General features: G+C 37.0%; 1 protein-coding gene and 1 pseudogene across 5 annotated transcripts in view; one reads left to right on the top strand and one right to left on the bottom strand.

Moving 5' to 3' along the window:
- The window catches only part of Chl1 (cell adhesion molecule L1 like), a 203,281-nt gene that overhangs the window by 143,555 nt on the left and 41,546 nt on the right, over window positions 1-18,180 (bottom strand). For all 5 annotated transcript variants that reach the window (XM_029535338.1, XM_029535337.1, XM_029535340.1 and 2 more), the window contains one exon: window positions 10,908-10,977. The gene's annotated coding sequence lies outside the window, so the exon portion shown is untranslated. The remainder of the gene's footprint in view (window positions 1-10,907; window positions 10,978-18,180) is intronic.
- LOC110316880 overlaps window positions 17,182-18,180 on the top strand; it is a 3,197-nt pseudogene continuing 2,198 nt past the window's right edge.

The following is an 18,180-nucleotide window of genomic DNA, read 5'->3' as shown; positions in this document are numbered from 1 at the left end:
GAGAGAGAAGGAAGGAAGGAAGGAAGGAAAGAAGGAAGGAAGGAAGGAAGGCAGGCAGGCAGGCAGGCAAGCAACCAATGGCATTATTTCTGGCCTTAAAATGTATGCATGATGTCACATTTCCTAACTGACTCCATGTAAGACCTCAAAAGACATTCAAGTTGTGTCTTCTTATATATTTAGTAAAAGACGTGGATACAATTTTCATTAAGGTTTATACTTACCATTTTATCAATATATGTGTGTATGCTCATGTGCATATGCTTATATGTGTGTGTTTGTGTAGGAGTGCACATGCACCTATAGTCTTGTGTGTGTGTGCAGGCCCATTGTTGGCCACAGTGTTTTCCTTTGCTTTCTGATTCATTTCTTTGTATTGAAACAGAATCTCACTATGTAGCCTGGAATCTCTATGAAGATCAGGGTGGCCTCCAACTCACAGGGATTGACCACCCTTTTTCAACGTGCTAGGATTAAAGGCTTGCATACCTATGTCAGCCTCCACCTTATTTGGGGGTCAGAGTTTCTCAATGAACCTGAAGCTCTCTAATTCAGCTACAAGGGCTGGCCAGCAGGCCACAGAAAACCTTCCATCTCACACTTCCCAGAGCTATGATGACTGTTAAGTCTCCACACCCATTTACTCTTGTGTTGTTTCTGGTTTTGTTTTGTTTTTACAATGGGTCCTAGGGGGTTGAGCTTAGGTCCTCATGCATTTTTACAAAGCATTTTACTCTCTAAACTACCATCCGACTCTGGGAAAATTAAGAAACAAAACAAAACAAAGCAAATACAAAGGCTGTTCCTTCTGTTCTTTTTTCACTCCCTTTTTAGCTCAAAATATATTTTCTACTGGGTGGTAACAATTTTTCTACAGATTATGACAACAATGTTGCCAGGTATCCACTGCACAAATGGAATATACACTTCAATAATATACATATAATAAACCAGGCATAAAACATTAGAAATAATAAGTGTTAAACTGAAGCATGGTGGTGTGTTTTTAATATCCTGTGTTACTGGATTGTGTTAGCAGGTCACCAAAATAAGAAAGAAAATGAAACAGGTTTAAGAATCTTTATTGACCCATAAACCAAAGCTATATAAAAGCCAAAGAGAGAAAAGATCCCTCAGATCCAGACATATAAACACTAAAATACGTCATATCAGCAAGTCTCTGCTTTGGTTGCTTTCTGTAATCATTCTTTGAATCTAGCGCTGTTATCATAAAATGAGCGCAGCATCCCCAAGAAATGAATTTAAAGGCTTTTTGTTGCCTTCACATCTCTGTGGCCAAGACAGTAAAATAATATGATGATTATTGAGCCTTTACAAGCATAGAATGTAGAATATAACAGTTATATGGATAGACCAGTTCAAAAAAAATGTTTGCACTATAATATCTTCTTTAATCATGAAAACAGAAGCTCTAAGACATAAGTAAGTAACTGTCAAAAACCACCCATCCTTATTTAGTCCTGAAGGTCAAACTTGAACCCTCTGCAATCGCATCTCCTGTATCCTCATCTCCTGAGCACATGCTCAGAGCCACCAGACAAATAGGCCTCACTAATGTTGGTTTCTATATATTTATATTATAGTAACCATAATTATCTCATTACCTTAATTAATGTATGCTAATCAGTTTCCCACCCCACAGGAAGGCATGATAATTGGCCATTTGCAAATGATAAGCACATCCAGACAGAGGTTGACAATATGGAAATTTTTATAAGGGAAAAAAAATGAAAGGTAAAACAACATAAAATATCATTTAATGCTGTAATGAGTGAGACAGTCAGAAAATAACTGACCAACTTAAGTAAGGCTAATGCATGGTACGGTCTGTGTGCTTCAGTTCAGGTGTGCGTCTGTATTGTGTTGGAAAACCTGCCATGGATTGAGATCTAACTTTCACTTCATAAATACAGATGATCTCCAGGAACACAACCTCTTGTTCATTTAACCCATAATTTAAACAGACTAACAAGGGAGCTTCCTGCTGAATGTGTTTACTTTGCATTCCCTAAGTGTAAAGTCATAAGTTTTAGTATATTCACCATGCAGATTTTAAAGGTGAGGATTGCAAATATGAAAAATGTAAAACACGCAAAAGATAAAGGCATGCATCAGGGTTTCTTTTTTCACATGTGTCAGTGACAAGGCATTATACATTTAGCATTATCAAAAGCAAACTTTGCCAAGCTAAAACAATAATGATGTACATAAAGGATAGCATCAAAAAAGGTTCCAGTGAAAGTGAATAGTTACATATTTAAATAAATAAGGAATAAGAGAAATAGTTTCACTTTACTACATCTGAAAATAAAACACAATTTATTCTGAACCTACAAAAACAATCTCAGAGCTATTGTTCCATGTTTTATTTACTTATACTTCTGTTTGTGTGTATAAATTCATGTGTTTCTGGGTATACATGTGTGTGTGTGTGTGTGTGTGTGTGTGTGTGTGTGTGTGTGTGTGTGAGAGTGTGTGAGAGAGTGTGTGAGAGAGACAAAAGAACACAAACCTCTAAACAAATGAGCAAACAAAAATGTTTGTGTTTCTGTATGTATATGTGTGTGTGTGTGTGTGTGTGTGTGTGTATANGTGTGTGTGTGTGTGTGTGTGTGTGTGTGTGTGTGTGTGTGTGTGTGTTTGTATGTGTGTGTGCATGAGAGGCCAGAAGTCAGCATCAGGTGTTGGTCTTCAGGTACTGTCTACATTTATTGTGAGACAGATTATCGCTTTGGGTTAGCTGATTATGCAAGACAGGCTGGCCAGTGTTCTCCAAGGATAACCCTTATCTCTTCCTCTTCCTCGGGTGCTAGATTTAAAGGTGAGCACCATCATGCCTAGAATTCTAGTGGGTGCTCTGGATTGATTTCAAGTCTTCATACTTGTGCAGAAAACATTTTACTGAGTAAGATATCTCCCCGGCTCATATACTGTATTTTATAAAGTAAGAAACCCCTCCATTTTTCTTAGTGGTCTTCATGGATTGTGGTGAGTGAAAATCTTGTTTGTTGTAGAGGCTGACTTTTCAACACTTGATTGCACAGTGTTTGCGCCTCAATTTCCAGCTCAGCTTGTTATTTTTAGTTGAGAAACAGAATTCATTTTATGTAAACCATGAAAAAATGTGACAATTACAAAGAGAATGATTTAAGAAACCACAGTGGAAAATTGAACGTCCCACTGAAACTCTAGTGGCTTTTTAGTTGAAGAAATATATGGTCTAAAATGTAATCTTTGACAGCAGAAACTATTAAAATGTACAATGGGAAAATGTAATCAGAGTCACTGTAAAGTGTAACTTTGTTCTACTCCACTTTCCTAAAACAACACTTCTCCCAGCCTCATTCTTCTCACAGTTTCTTTACTGAAGCTGTCAGCTTAGACAATAATTGGGAATCCGAACAGAGAATGCTTTTGAAATCATTTAATCCTGTGTCACCATATTGCGGAAACAGGCAGTTCAAGTTTCCAGGGCTAAAAGGGACTTGACCAAAACCATACTATAAATGAGCAGGAAGATGGGGAACAAGGATGCTGACTTGGGGGCTGAAGTAAGCATGCAGCCATTCAGTTCTCTGAGATGCTAAGGACTATAATCCCCTTCTGAGGCTTGGGAGCTTGCACGTAAGAGGGGTTCACTGATGTGCTCAAAACCAAGTGAGATGTTGCCAGGTTAACACTGCAGCTCATAGTTTTCTGCATCCAAAGACCATTCTCATAATATTCTTCCCTATATTGAAATTAGATTGATTTTTTTTCATGGACACACGTGCAAAACACTATGCCAAAGAAAGACAAAAGCTTCTGATGTGTTCTTTCTACCACACATGCTCAACTATTTATAGAAAGCGTGGAGAGGGAAGGGCATATGTACTTGATAGTGTAGATGTGTGCACATGAGTGTGTGCATGTCTGTTGAGCTTAGAACTTGGCATAAGCTGCCTTTCCTCCACAGCTCTCTGTCTTGACTTTTTAACAAGGTCTCCCAGTGATGCTGAAGCTGATCAGTTCATCGAGAGCAAGGTGCTTTAGAGATCCACCTGTCTCTGCTACATCCATCAAGGTTGGGAGTGCAGCAGGTTGAAGCCACTCACTGTACCAGGTTTCACTCGGGTTCTGGGGACCAGAACTCTGGTGCCCATACTTGTTCTGCAGACACTCTAGGGACTGAGAAACCTTTGCAGCCCCCTCTTGCTCGTGTTTCCTTTCTTTCAGTCAGGTGTCAATGCCTCAGAGAAGTCATTTTCTGAGCACAATAGGTCAAATTCCCATATAATTCCCACTTTCAGAACTCAGTGAGCATCAACTCTACACCTGTCTGCAGGACAGTATAAGTAATGTATGCCTGCCTGAATAGATTGAATCTTTCTAAAATTAAGAACTGTATCTAATTTTCCTGAGAACTGTATCCTTAGCTGAGAATCACTGAATAGTAAAGATAATTATTGAATTATTGAATTAATAAGTAAATATAGTTAATATGTTTAAGTCATAAAAACAGTCAAGTGTTCTATTTTCAGATGAAAAGAAAGAAATCTGATAAAAATTCTCACTACTTTTATAGCACAGGTTCAAACTGGCACGGCATATTTAAGACACAATGTATAGGAATTGGGAAAGGCCAGAAAATGTCACCCCAAAATATATGTATTTTAAGGAATTGCAGATGTGGCTGAGGAGTTAAATTGGCTTTCTGCACTCACATGGGACCTGGGTTCCTTCTCACAGCCCCTTCATCAGACAGCTCATAAGCTCCTGTCACTCCAGCTTCAGGTGTTCCCATGTGGCTGCTATCCTCCATGGGTACAAACACTCAGGTGCATATGCCCCCACAGAGAGACATGGACACACAGTAAAAAAAAAAAAAAAAGCAACGTATCTATTAAAGAGAATTTTTTTTTTTTTAGTAGATAGAAGTTGTAAAATAGTAAACCCAGGAAGAGCTCTTTGGCCTCCCTGCATTTGGCTCAAAGCTCTCTATAATGTCCCTGTCCTGCAGGTGGGCCACCATCCTTTCTCCAGCACCAGGAAAATAGTTATCCCCACAGGCAGAAGGCAGACTTACAGATGAGTCTGCACAGACAAACCTTTAAAAATGTCCTTCCACTAGGACCTCACACAGGTCTACCTTCCCACAGTGTACTCTACATGCAAGACCACAGTCGTTGGTTTTATGGCTTCTGCCCAATATATAATGTTTTCTTCTAATGGTGTATACATCTGGTGTCTAACTGCTGTTTGGATTTCCACATATTTCTATGACATTCTCTGTGAATTTGAAAGTTAAATTATTAGTATCAAATAAAGTAGACATGCCCTTTCTCCAAGTAATTCTCAGATTGTTAGTTTGATTTCCAAACACAGGAACACATAATAGGAGTACAAGGAAAAACATGCTTCTACTCCCATGAAGTATATAGACACAGATAAATAGTGGGCTGTACTCAGTTTATACAGAAAAGAACAAAATAATTGTATAAAGTTTGAAATAGCTTGCTTTAAAAAAACCCAACAATTATCATATTAGCATGGGCTAGAGTTACTGACTCAATAGAAAGTCAATTAATAGTCTCTCAAGTAGAAAATTATGTACCTGTTGTTTGCAATTCTGAGAAGATTCTTAATTTATGCAAGCAAGGACTACAAATACAGAAATACTACCATGGTGACAAGCACTGTCTAATATGTGTTTGCAAACAAGATAGTTGAGCCAACCGCACCAGCTTCTCACAGTTTCAAAGTGGGGACTCGAGAACATTGTAAAAAATCATTTCTACTTTTCTAATTCTGTATGCTGTCCTTAAAGGGGGGGAGATTATATCACACTGTGTTACTAGAGAGCTTTGATGTATGACTTCTTTCTCCTTCTTCTCTCTGCCTTTCTCCCCTCCCCATAGGGCAGGGCTGCTATGTTATATGTGTGGATCCTAATCTTTGATCTTTGTGCGTGAGGCTCCTTTCCATTGTAGGATCATTTATGACAGGCTTAATTAGGCTTTGAACAGAGACTTTGATTTACTTCTTAATGCTCTACTTCATCACGAGGCTCTCTGATGTGCCTGCTCCCATCCTGCCTAGCTCAGTGGCCATAGTCATGATGTATTTTATTTCTGTGCTTCTTTCCTGAGGCCTCAAGTAGTTTGCACATGTGTGCAATCCAATAAAACCTGCTGTTTGGGGGGAAGATGTGTATGATTTGTGTCTATGTTATACATGGTCTTTTTCCTCAACACAAATGCCTTAGGGTAAAACCAGCATTTTGTTGGAGGAAACACAATTTTCTCCCTCAATTTGATTTTGCTTGAAGTCATTTGTTTGGTGGTAATATGTGTTTTCATGGATATTTTATTTATCCTAGGCCCTGCTCTGCTATTTAAATAATTCATTTATATATAAATGTAAGGTCAAAAGAATTATTATTAAAATGATCGCACACATTTTGCCGTATTCTGCTATCTTTTTTAAAGGTCATCTTTTTCACTTATTTCTCTGCAGTGCAATAGCAACTATTTTTTTTGCTTTTGTAGACAAATACTGCTTTCTGAACTTGCTAAAAATGTGAAATCAATGAAATCTAAAATATGCCTGTGAAGGAAGAACCTAAGCCTATTAAAATCTTAAAACCAGAAAAAACAAAGGAGCCCAGAGAAAACCTCTGGAAATGATGGATCTGCCCAATACCTTGATTTTGGATGATATCGCCCATGTTTATACATATCCAAATATTAAAATTTTACATATGAAATACAAATAGATATTAATATTCACATGTATACCACTGTTCCAAGTATAAGAAAAACCCACATAGTGACAATAACCCCCCCAAAAGCTTTGCAATATGATCATGTACATAAAGCTTTATAATATAATTCTTCAAGCAGTGCTTACTCTGTAATCTTTTGATTTTGGAATCCCATTTTCCTAGGGACATAAGATCTACCTGTAGCATTGTAACAGTATGTTTGTGTATTTCCACTTCTCTTCAGAGCTCTTGCTGAATTTTTATGCCTTGGAAATCACATGTATTTGTGTGTAAGTGATTTTGGTAAAACCAACATAAAAAAAAAAAAAAAAACTCCAGAGGAAACAAATGGATTTTTGGCAACTCAAGACCAAAATTACATATGCAAATTTAAGTAATGAAAGGAGGAGCCAAGAGAGTACAGAAGGAAGCAGAGTGCTAGGCTAAGGAAGAAATGCAAGGCTTCTCTGCATGCCCCTGGAGAGCTTAAATAACAATAAAGCAAGATAACAGCTCATAAATATTTAAAAGGTATAAACATCAAATATGGATAGAAGTGATTACAGCTCTGCACTCTTCTGACACATTCATATCACTGGAAAGGAAACGGATACTGTTTACTGTCAACACCATGAAATATGACACATTAATTATTTATGCACAACATTCTAGTACTGATGGAACCTTCTATCACCTTTGCATACCCTATCTCAGAAGATGCAGAAAAACTTCACTTAATTATTCAACAGAAGGGAAGTTCTTTCCAAGGAGATCCATTTTACTTGGCTTCCAAGCAGAACTTCTTGAAAGGAGAATTTGGCTTTGTATAATATGCATGGACAGGAACTTACACTTTTATTTTCTAGCACTCCTAGTGGGAATGAGCTAAAGCCCAGTGCAGGAACAAGATCAGCAGCCACTTGGCTGTCTGAGGCTATCAGGGGCAGATAGAAAGCATTAACACTTATCACAGCCCATGTTGAAATGGAATTGGAAACCCTTGGCAAGATTGCCAAGGCGATTACAGGAGCTAGAGAAGCAGTCCAGGAATCTCTCAGCACAGGTGTGCAAAGGGCCATCCATAATGAGAATCTTTCCAGTCTTCATTTCTCTGTTCCCTCCTCTTCTTCCTACTCCCCACTTCCGTAGAGTTTGGTGTACCCCCAGGTTCTGTTCTAAATAATAATTATGGAAATTGGAAGCAAAATCAAACAAGCTACATTTCTGCCCTACTTGGAACTTGTACTGAAAAAAAAAAAAAAAAAAAAAAAAAAAAAAACCAATAAAAAAAAAAAAAAAAAAAAAAAAAAAAAAAAAAAAAAAAAAAAAAAAAACCCTGTTACGATAGAGAGTTTATCTAATCTATCATCCTTAAAGGACATGGGCCTAGCTCATGTAAGCTTGTCAGTAGTTTCTGCCAGTGGACTTGGATAATCAGTGCAAATAAACCAATACTTTTATAAAATCTTCACAAACAAGCTAGGAAAGGTAGCTATAATCTTCTTCCACATGACAGCACATTACTAAATATTAGTCTTTCTTCTGGACTGGGAGGGCATGGAGCTGAGGCTTTGGTATAAAAGAACACAACAAAATCCATAAATCAGTCGGAAGAGCAGTGGAGAGAGATAAGCACTATCAGTCAGTCTGAGCGTGTGCCTCAAGGTGACCTTCTGCTCCATGTATTACCATGAAATCCTACAACGAAACCATCTTCTCTGTCATCCACCTACTAAAGCTGCCAGTTAAGATACATGGGCAACACTCTTCAGATAAATTAGCCTGGAGCAGCAAGGAATGACACGTGAGAGGAAACATGCATGCATCTTACAGCCACAGAATTAATCTCAAAAAATTAACACTTACAAATTTCGCAGTTAGTAAATTCAGACAAATTTGGGTTTTGAAAATATAAGGGCAAAATGAGTATTCATTTCGACCAGAGCATTGGTGATTATTTTATTCTATTAAAAAGTGTTCTTGAAAAGGCTCTTTAGCAAGGGAGAAATCTCTACACAAAAGTTTAAAAAAAAAAAAAAAAGAATTAAAGTGTGTGTGTGTGTGTGTGTATTTTAAGACCATGATCCTCCAAAGTTCTCCTAGAAATTACAAGGCTAATCTCTCAAGCATCAAAATGAGTACTGAAAAAAGGAAGCATATTTTATAGAATTAAATAATGATTTGATCAATCATCAAAAACATAAGAAAGAAATATATTTAAAACAGGAGGGATGGGCAGCAACGTGTGAGTATTAGTGTATTTCACAGATTTGTATCCATTTTCATGATGGCAACAGATATAAATATTGATTACATATCATTGTGACACACGAAAATTAGGCTTCCTATCATATGGTGATATATTTCCATTTTGTTGTTACTTATCTGATAATTTACTGGGATGTTTTATAATTTTATTTGGGGGTTTGGTATAGTTTTAATGGTTTTTTTTTTTTTTGTTATTGTTCTGAACTCAAGGCATTGTACATTCTGGGCATCTACTTTACCACTGAATTATGTGTCTTCTCCCTTGGGTGTTATATGTGATCCTTTAATTTCTGAGAAGACTTGCCTAGGTATCTTACAAACTAGAAAATTATTACAAGTAAAGCCATAAAAGGGCTTTAATAGAATAACACACACACTTAATAAACTCTACTTTCAAAAGACCTAAGCAATCAGATTTCTGGAGGACTTTTCCTCCAGGGTATTAAAAGATACCACACATGCTTTATGATCTTCTAATAGACATGAAGATTAACCAGACTTAACATGCCTGTGTGCAGAGAGGTTTCAAATGGAAGACACAGAGGGAACAACGACTGCACTGAGACACAAAGAGGCCGGGTGCTTTCCACATACACACACAGCGTCCTCAAATGCTTATTCCTGGAATAGCTCTGACTTCATGTAGAAGGCCTCTAGAGGTTACTAAAACTTAAAGAATGCTAACAGCACCTCAAAGTCAAAGTATCATGTCTGTTTGCATGTTGTATCATCAAGATCCTATTTATAATTTATATACCAAAAAGTTCTTCACACATCAAATGATACCATAATTTTTCAGGTATCATTTTCTGTCACTAACAAAATGGATTCTTAGAGTATAAAAAATGTTTTTATATTGAAAAATGTATTTTCAAATATCTCTGTTGAAAACCAAGAATTACCCTTAATTTTTGACATTTTTTTCTGACTGGAACACAATACTACAGACCAAGCATAACATTGAGAAGCGTGATTGAAACAGTCAGACTTATGATGTGTATACGTACTAAATATAATATATACTATATATATATATATATATATATATATATATATATATATACAGTATAATCACAGTCCATATGATATAACTACATGTAGTTACAACGGTTTTTCCAGTAATAAGAATTTGAAAATATAGATTTAAATACAGTTTCCTTGGAAGAACATCACTGTGTGTCTAGACCTTCAAAACAAACTTGCTGACTTTCCAATTCTTAGACATTGGGTATCATATGTCCTAGAATTGTAACAATTGAATAAAATACCGACTGAAGGATCAGATTTCACATTTATCCGATTACCAGGGATAGTTCAAACTCCCTCCAGACCACAAAGGGGAAAGCTCTCTTTGACCCCTGAAAATATAAGATTTTATTACGTAAAGCATCAAGCCTCCTAAGAAGTTAACCTTCTCAGAACTCAGGAGCCAAATTCATTTTCCCATTAAAAATGACATTTAGATAAATATGGTCAAGATATAATTTTCAAATATGCCAAGAGGTCAGTGAACAAGAAAAATAACTTCAAAGGGAGAGTTTTACTCGTAAAAAAATAAAAGATAGCATCACACACACATACATTCATGCAAAGTCACACACAGAGGCATAAACACACACAGATGAATATGCATACATGCACATACATACACATAGATACATATATATAAACTCTCTTAAACACACACACACACATATACACACACACACAATTATAAACCTGATTTATACATGCCCGTAAGAATAGTGAATATCCAATTTCTGTGACATTTTCTTATCCCTTGTTACTTCCTCTGTCTACACCTGTGTATTTTGTAATTTGATGATTAAACACAGTATAAATGCATAAAGAAACTGATTCAGGCAAATACTCTTACCAGTATTTTTTGATCCACTGTGGTCTGCCTGGATTATCAGGGTAGAATCATTGTCTGCAGTCTATAACACCTAGAGATAGACCAAAATAGCAGTTTTAGAGAGAATTTCCAGGTACAGAGAAACTTTTTTTTTTAAAGATTTATTTATTTAGTATATGTAAGCACACTGTAGCTATCTTCAGACACTCCAGAAGAGGGCGTCAGATATTGTTACAGATGGTTATGAGCCACCATGTGGTTGTGGGATTTGAACTCCGGACCTTCGGAAGAGCAGTCGGGTGCTCTTACCCACCGAGCCACCTCACCAGCCCCATAGAGAAACTTTTAAATTAACTTTTGTCATTATTCTATCAAACATACTGATTTGACTCTTCCCCCTACTCAGCATGAAAAACAATGTGTAAATACTCACTAGCATTGTTCTGGTGCTTAGAATTCTGGGACTATATCTCAGAACAGCAGAAGTCAAAAGGGCAGCCATGAAACAGTCATGCTATCACACTTCACACAGGAAGTATTATGGATGTACCTGCCCTCACAGAGTACGGTATTCTGGAACAGACCACAATTTGTCAGAGTTCATCCTTGGCTGTCCTCTACAAACTGTCGTGCATGAGAGCCACTTGCTTTGGTCTGATGCTGTGACCAATGCCTCTAAGTGACACAATGCCAGTAAAGTGAGGCGAGTTCTATTAAAAAGCACTCCAAAAACAGACATCCATCAAATTAGAGACAACATGGCCTTCAATTCAAAAGGCCATTTCCTACCCACAGGGGTTCATGCCAAGCTCCCATCTTTTAACAAATCAACGGGAAATGAAGGATGTATTTCAATCAATATACAAAGCCTTTTCTTGTTAATTCTCAGACCATTTGAGGCTTGGCACTCAGACTATAGAAGAGCATCCATAAGCCTGTTTTCTAATTCAGACCCATGAATACACCTCTGATGACCTTAGCTTTTCTTTCAGGCACTAAACAGTAAATGTAAGAAGCTAAGTAGATTATATATATCTGTTGTCAAAAATCTAATAAGCTTCAAGCATACTGGCTAAATATCATCAAGTAATCCGAAAGCAATCTGGCAAAAGTTGCTAATTAAGGAGATTTATAGAAGTGTAACTTCTCTGACACTAAAGGAAAGTAAAGATTGTTTTAAATATATATCGGCAAGTAACCTTCTTCTCTTGCAGCATTTGCAGGCAATCACATTGGCCTGAATCCAAAAGCTGTTGCAGAGAAGTTCTAAACAGATGGTGATGCCTCCGGAGAGAGCCTCACACCAGTACACTGGGAAGAAAACTTCCATGCTAAGAAGTAAAAGAAAGTCCCTACTGCTGAGCAGTTGACCAAGGGACACACTGCACAGACTGTACCCTTTACACCTTTGTTTAGTAACTTCCTTTCAATCCCATTAGGCCTATTTCTGAAACCATTATTTTTTGCTTGGTGATAACAAATAGAATTGCTTATGGGAAACTAACAATGCACAAAACAGCACTTTATGTGGCTCCCAACCAGTCTGTGAGTGGCACACACACCACTAGAGCACACTGGGATTTATTGGCTTCTGGAAGCAAACCAACAATGTTTACTTAACTAGGGAAATACACAGTCTGAAGGCATTCTGTGCTGTTCAGCATCCTAAGGGTTACAAATAATCTTTCAGTTGGGGAAAATACATGCAGTGTTGGCACAGATTGACTTTGAGTGAGGCTTTCTGATTCACCTGTTCCTTATTCAAGGCTGAAGCTAAATAATGTAAGATTCAATATGCTTTTATAATTCAAGTGATAAGGATGCTGTATAGTCAGTATATTACACAGTTGGGGTCTAACTTCTACTGTTCAAATATTTAGCCATTGTGAGACACTGTAAAAACCATTCATGTCATATAATCAGCATTACATGGGTCCCAACAGGCCTCAATTTCTCACCACTGTCAAGAACACAGACAACAGTAGAGATCAGATTCTGTGATGACGTTCTCACTTGGAGTTTTGAAGAGTTATTTGGCATCAAGTGGGAAATCTGTTGCTATTGTAGCTGCTGAACAGACTTATTTGTATGGTCACAGAGGCTGCCTTAGCCTGCCGAGCTCTCATCTGCTTCATTCAACTTTGGTGAGAAAGATCCTCATTAATCATGTGTAATCTAACTCTCTCTCTCTCTCTCTCTCTCTCTCTCTCTCTCTCTCTCTCTCTCTCTCTCTCGTGTGTGTGTGTGTGTGTGTGTGTATAGGATGTATATAGTCCAACAGTGTCCTAGACACACATGTAGATGATATCATTATAATCTAATAAAATACCTTTCCAACTTTGTTGTTATTCCATTTAATTGAATATGTGATCTTTTTAAACTAATTTAGTCTAGAAATCCTTACCCTATATCCCACTACTGTTGTTACTCGGTACTAATATCTTATTATTTTATTAGTACTGAAAAAAAACAGTTTTATTTAAAACATCCCTAAGATTTTTCTACTTAGGAGATATAAATAGTTGTAAGAAAAAAAAAACTAAGAAGGAGCATTGAAAGGGACACTGAAGACTGACTGTGATAACCTAGAAGTATAAGAAAATTTGATCATTTAGTTGCTTCTTTACATAATAAGAAACTATAATTAAGGTACAACTATCTAGTTAAATTTTAATCTACAAAAGAGAAAATACAGAAAAGGAGAAATTATACTGGAGAGGGGAAAAGAACTATCTGGAGAACAAAAGGAGTAAAAAGTAAATGTGATGTGTCCCTTTGGAAATAACATATATATCCCAAGAAAATGCAGAAACTCTAAATTAGTTCATCTCTCTCCCAGACAACCTCTTGGAAGGTGCACCTTGCAGTTATGAGGCTGTCTCGCATCTGAACATAGTATTTTTCACACAATGCAGTAAGCAACCCCACGAGGGTTTTATGTGCTCTGCAAGCTAACAACATGATCTTTCCCAGTGCTGGAAGAAAAGTTGGCTGCACAAGAAATCCTTAGAGAGCTGTCACTTTTCAACATGATGTCTTCCTAAATTATTTTCAAGGTGAGTTTATCCTCGGTGACTATGTTACAGTAAAACCCATATAAATTGTAATAGTATCTTTGACAAAGTAAAAGGAGGAACCACAGATATTCCTGTTAGGGTCTACACTAACCTTTTAACAAACTAGCATGTCCTAATGATTGCTGCAATCTTAGTGTCCCTGCATGGCTAAACGTGGACTGCATGAACTCACAACTGAATGCATGCAAGCTATACATGTACTTAATGGTGAGTGACACTACATAGTTCCTTAATGTGACAAGGCCGGGTGCGAATGTCGTACTCACATAGAACAGGAAAGGAGACCATTTTGATAGGATCTATCAAGAGAGGCAGAGAACAAAAGAAACAAAAGAAGGGCTAAAATTATAGCTAGTGTGTATATTCTGACTGTCTAAACTTACACTAGTGATTCGGACTTCTAGAATTCTAATTATCTCATTGGCAAACAGGAAACCATAAAGTAATTCTTGAAGCAGGGGTTTAAAGAGTTCAACTTGGCTTAGCACAGCAGTGATATAGAAAGTGCTTAATGAACTGAAAGGGCCAGAGTAGCACCATTCCCTATATCCTCACTTCATGCCAAGGCAGACTATCATCTCAGCATCTCTAGTTTCCTGCATGGTAAGATCCTCTACTCAAACTTAACCAAAAAGAAACCACATGATATCCAGATGGCAACCACATGTGAACCTTGAGAACTCCTGGGTAAGTCATACACCTGAGAAGCTGCATACATTTATTTCAAGGAGAGAAAAGGGCTTCTTTATAATAATGCTGGCATGTCTATGAGTTCCTCAGGGAGAAAGGGACTGAAGAGATGGTTCAGCAGTTAAAAGCACTGGCTGCTCTTCTAGAGGTTCTGAGTTCACAATCATCTGTAATGGAATCTGATGCCCTCTTCCAGTGCGTCTGAAGACAGCAACAGTGTACTCATATACATGAAATAAATTTAAAAATCTTTAAAGAAAATAAAAAGTTCGGGAAGAAAGAATTTCCTCAGTACATTCAGTACCTTTTGGTGCTCTAGTAGCTAAGTTCGGAGGCTATCAAACTGCCATTTATCCATTTCTTGAGACTTGTACACAAAATGAAAATGCCTCTTATAAATGTGTGCTTTTATAATGAAGAGTGCTTCCTTCTTTTTTCTTCTTCAATGAAAATCTGCTTAATATCAATTGGACTATAACACTGTAGATCTTCTGGTGGTTTAAAAAATAATCATTAGTGAAAAAAGCTGACACATCTCAGCTTTAGTCAATATTGAGTCAATAAACTTAAGACGTTAGGATTGAAAACATCTCTTTTTCTATCATCAGTAGACATTTACCTGGCAGGAATGAGCTCTTCCATACTCAAACTCTGTGTCAGATGTTCAATACATGGTTGTTAAGTGACTATATATTTTAGAAAGTGAAATGTTATATGGTGTACGTAATAGGGCCTGGAACATGAGTTCACAGTAAATGATGTAAAATGAGTGAATGAGGACACAGCAGGAATTGGTTGATAGGTTGATAAGACTAGCAAAAAAAAAAAAAATGCACAGTGAATTATAAACCAAAAGGGAGAGGGGGCAAAAGGACAAAAATATTTATAAGGCCAACTTTATATGAACAATATGACAATATGACAATGCTGGTTGTTTTTCCTAAAAAAATAGCCCCAAAACAGAACTCCAAAATATTATCCCTATTTCTCACTACTTTTTGAGAATTTGTTCACTAAAATTTAACGTTCAAAATGTCAACCTAAAGTATAGTGCATGCTTTCTTAGTTAGATTTCTATTGGTTTGAAAAAAAAAAACAAAACACCATGACCTAAAACAAATTGTAAAGAAAAGGATTATTTCACCTAATAGCTTACAGTCCTTTCGGAGAAAAATCAGAGAAGGAAGGTGAAACTAGAAAGTGGAGAAAAAAAAAAAAAATGGAAGAAAGGAAGAGCGCTGCTTATGCTCTTGCTTTCCTTGACTGGTTCAGGTTGTTTTCTTATATACCCCATGACCATCTGCCTAGGGGTAGCGCCACCCACAGTGGGCTGGGCCCTCTCACATCAATCATCAATGAAAAAAATTTCCCACACACTTGCATGCAAACAAGTTATGGAGGCATATTCTAAATTGGGATTCCTCTCTCCAGATAACTCTAGTTTGTATCAAGTTAACAAAAAACAAAACGAAACAAAAACAAAACAAACAAAAACAAACAACAGAACAGTGTTGGATATTGTGTTGAGGAATTTATATATTATTTCACCTATGATAACTATATTCGAAACTAGATAGCTGTGACCAAATGTCTATAGACAATCAGAGGAATTCACAAACAAGTGACCATGAATGAGTATCAAAGCCTGACCTTGGACCCAGTGCAAAAAACTCCAAAGCCTCTGCCATTACTATACTAGACTGTCTTCCAATACTGTGTCATTTATATGAAATATATTAAGCTTTCTGGGAAAAGAACCTTACCACAAGTGCACTCTCTCTCATTGTGTTTTAAGACATACATTCAATAATAAAGGTAAATCAGCAAAGAATGGCGCAGGTCAAGTCCTGAGTTCTAATAAAGCTTTGTTTCTAGTTCTGTAACTAGCACTACCTCTACGTGGCTTTTTTAAACAAAGAGGAAACAAACTAAAACACAATGTGGATCTCAGAATCCTGAACCACAGAGAATTTTAACTGTATTACATTTGTGGGTTTTTGGTTTTGTGGTGTTTTTTTTTTCCTGCACTTCTGGTTGATTTTGGCTCCAGATGGTATGAATTAGAGGGGAAATGTTCTCTCTTAATGGAAGTGAAATAGGCAACATGGGGCAACTGACTATTCACCACATAGTGAATTTGGCAACTTATGGGCCCTTCAGTGATAAATCTAGCAGAGGACTGTGGAGAAGGTGAAGAACATTATTTTTTATTTTTATTTTTATTTTTACTGTAGAAAGATGAATACATAGAATAATATAAAGGTGGCAAATAAAACTCTGTTTGCACAGGCTGAGGCTTTTGAAACTTGGAAGAGACTCTAACCGTCAGCAACAAAATTACATACAATAGAATTCTAATTCTAATACTATAACAGACTATGAAAGAAAATAAGTCCCAGAGACATTGAAACATACACACTATACTATACTAGTACATTCACACTATATTCAAAGACAGTACTATATGTACTTATTTCATCTCTACCTCTCAATAATATTCTGGGGAACAAAGGGATTTTCTTATATCCATGACTATCCCAATAAACATCATCCTGGAAGGTACTGAGTGGGACCAATTGAATCAGTAACACTTCATTATCTCAGGGATTAATCTAACTCCAGCATGCGATGCACAGTCAGTAACTAAGCCCAATATATTGTCACTTTAGAAATTGCCTCACTCCTCACTTTCTTTTCAATCATATATGGCTATGACAAAACTCTCTAGAAAAGCAAGAGCTCACCATTGTGGAACACTGCTGTTTTAGAGCAGACTCTGAGCCTGCGGGCTTCAATAGAACATTCAGATTTATTATAGCAGCCTGGAGAAGGTTTTCATAATTATCAAATTCAGGTAACATTAAAGTCTACTTCCTAAAGGTCTCAGTCCTTCTGGTTTCCCAATTTCCTGTTGGTCATTATAAAAGAAAAAAAAAAAATCTCATCCCAGAATATGTCTCAGAAATTTCAGATCTCAGCAGACTCAGGATTATCTCTGGAAAGACTAATATTTTCAAAAATAAAAATAAAACTGTAAAGGAAAATTATTGTCTTTTTTGAATTATTTTATTTACTTACATCCCAAATGTTGCCTCCATTCTCCTCCCAAATTTCTTCACTCCAAAACCTCTCCCCTTCGCCTCTGAGAGGGGGCTCTCTACCCATGGCATGCCCTTTCCCTGTCGCATCAAATCTCTACAAGATTAGGCTTATCCTCTCCCACTGAGGCTAGACAAGGCAGTCTTCTGCTACATATGTGCCAGGGCTCCGAACCAACCCGTATATGCTCTTTGGTAGGTGGCTCAGTCTCTGTAGCTCTGAGGGGTCCAAATTAGTTTACACTGTTGTTCTTTCTATGGGGTTGCCATCCCTTCATCTCCTTGAATCCCTCCTCTAACTCTTCTATAGAGGTCTTATTCACTGTACTACTACTATGAAAAGACACCATGACCAAGACAACTCTTATAAAAAGGGGTACTTAATTTGGGGCTTGCTTCAATTGCAGGAGTTTAAACTATTATCTTCAT

Source organism: Mus pahari, chromosome 2 (assembly GCF_900095145.1).
Source record: "Mus pahari chromosome 2, PAHARI_EIJ_v1.1, whole genome shotgun sequence".
NCBI classification, from domain to species: Eukaryota; Metazoa; Chordata; class Mammalia; order Rodentia; family Muridae; genus Mus; species Mus pahari.
The sequence above is the reverse complement of the archived record's forward strand: the minus strand, read 5'-3'. Positions and strand labels throughout refer to the sequence as shown.